At 40.1% G+C, this 2379-nt stretch overlaps 1 non-coding gene across 1 annotated transcript; it reads left to right on the plus strand.

The window, feature by feature from the left end:
- The first annotated feature begins 1287 nt into the window (after positions 1–1287).
- LOC127088917 (small nucleolar RNA R71) lies at positions 1288–1394 on the plus strand. Its single transcript, XR_007790720.1, has one exon. It is a non-coding gene; the product is annotated as a small nucleolar RNA R71 (small nucleolar RNA).
- The last annotated feature ends 985 nt before the right edge of the window (positions 1395–2379 follow it).

Below are 2379 nucleotides of genomic sequence, written 5' to 3' on the forward strand. Positions count from 1 at the left end.
ATGACAAATTTTCCTATGTGACAGGGTATAGAGAAACTACCAGGGTCTTTAAGTTTAGGAGGCATATTCTGGATTATTGCGCTACACTCAGCAGTGAGTGTAACGGTTTCGCTCTCTTCAAGCTTCCTTTTATTAGATAGAATTTATTTTAAGAACTTAGCATATGAAGGCATCTGTGTAATAGCTTCTGTAAAAGGAATGGTGACGTTTAATTGTTTCAGTAGGTCAACAAATTTTTTAAATTGGCCCGCGTATTTGGTTTTAATTAGCCTCTGAGTATAAGGGATAGGTGGTTTGTAAGGAGGTGGAGGTACATAAGGTTCTTTGTTTTCTGCGGTATCCTTATTACACTCTTCCTTTTCCTTAGGTTTACTTTCTTCCTCAGTTGACTTTTTAGAGTTTTGGTTCTCAATTCTTGGGTCAGACGGTCCCTCTACCTCTGTTCCACTTCTTAATATAATTGCATGAGCGTGGCTTTTCGGATTAGGTTGGGGCTGTCCAGGAAATGTACCAGTTGGGGCAGCAGTAGGCGCTTGTTGTTGAGCTACTTGCGAGATTTGTGTTTCCAGCATTTTGTTATGGGTAGCCAGGGCATCTACTTTACTTGCTAGTTGTTTAATTTGTTCGTTAGTGTGTACATTCTGGTTTAAGAAATCTTTATTGGTTTGCTGTTGAGAAGCTATGAAGTTCTCCATCATGATTTCCAAATTGGATTTTCTAGGAACGTTATTGTTAGGTGTAGATGGGGTCGGCTTTTGATATCCAGGAGGTATAGCTGGGGCTTGACTGGGAGCTTGTCCTGGTGCGTATAAAGCGTTATTACTCTTATATGAAAAATTAGGATGGTTCTTCCAGTTTGAGTTATAGATATGCGAGTAAGGATTTCCTTGAGCATAGTTCACTTGCTCTGCTTGGATTCCTGTTAGGAGTTGACAATCTGTAGGAGTGTGACCTTGAATTCCACATACTTCGCAATTTTGAGTTACGACAACCACGGCGGTTGGAGGTGATACATTTAAACTTTCAATTTTCTGGGCAAGAGCATCCACTTTTGCATTAATATGATCAAGGCTACTTATCTCGTACATGCCAGTTTTCGTTTGAGGTTTTTCTACCATTGTTCGGTCGCTTCCCCACTGATAATGATTTTGGGCCATGCTTTCGATAAGTTGATAAGCGTCAGCGTAGGGTTTATCCATAAGCACACCACCTGCGGCGGCGTCTATTGTTAATCTTGTGTTGTACAAGAGACCATTATAGAAGGTATGAATTACTAACCAGTCCTTTAAACCATGGTGTGGGCAAAGTCTCATCATGACTTTGTATCTTTCCCATGCTTCGAAGAGAGACTCGTTATCTTTCTGTTTAAATCCATTTATATGGGCTCTTAACATAACTGTTTTGCTTGGAGGAAAATATCGGGCAAGAAAGACTTTCTTCAACTCATTCCATGTGGTGACAGAGTTGGAAGGAAGAGACTGAAGCCATCTTCTAGCTTTATCTCTTAACGAGAAAGGAAAAAGAAGAAGTCGAATTGCCTCTGAAGTGACACCATTAGCTTTAACAGTATCAGCGTATTGAACAAATACGGATAAATGAAGGTTTGGATCCTCGGTAGGATTTCCAGAAAATTGGTTCTGTTGCACTGCCTGCAACAGTGAAGGTTTAAGTTCGAAGTTGTTTGCTTCGATTGCGGGTGGAGCAATACTCGATTGCGGCTCATCTTGTGATGGAGCAGCGTAATCTCGAAGAGCACGAGCTGGTTCTGCCATCTCGGGTATCGGCGAAGGAAGAAGATTTTTGAGATCAGGAATTTCGATTGGAGGAAGATTGTTTGCAGCACGATACTCCCGAATTCATTGTAAGACTCAGAGATATCGTTCAACGTCGTTGATTCGTAAGTAATACGGTTCGCCTTGTGAGCGAGTGTGTGGCATACAAATCAACGAAAGACAAAAAATAAAAAATAAAAAATTGCCTTAGTCTCTACAGCGTAACAGAAGAGTTACGATATCGACTAAATAAAAGTCCCCGGCAATGGCGCCAAAAACTTGATCGCGACTTTATGAGTCTATTGGGGTATTAACTGCAAGTGCACAGTCTAATCGCGTAGTTTTAAAAGATATCGATACCACAGGGACTTAATGAATCGATATACCGTTTTTCTAGGGTTACTTCGTAAAGTTAAGGCGGATGATACTTTGATGATTAGGGGAAATAGTAAAACTAAAATTGGATCTAGATTAAATATCAAATAAGCGGATATCGGTATGTAGTTCGTCGTAATTAGGGAATCAAATCTTCGTTGGTTTCTTAGTTTTAAAATAAGTCTTTTCAGTAGACACTATTGATTAAAAGCCTTTTCTCAAACTCTCGCTC

Source organism: Lathyrus oleraceus, chromosome 5 (assembly GCF_024323335.1).
Source record: "Lathyrus oleraceus cultivar Zhongwan6 chromosome 5, CAAS_Psat_ZW6_1.0, whole genome shotgun sequence".
In the NCBI taxonomy this organism is placed as follows: Eukaryota; Viridiplantae; Streptophyta; class Magnoliopsida; order Fabales; family Fabaceae; genus Lathyrus; species Lathyrus oleraceus.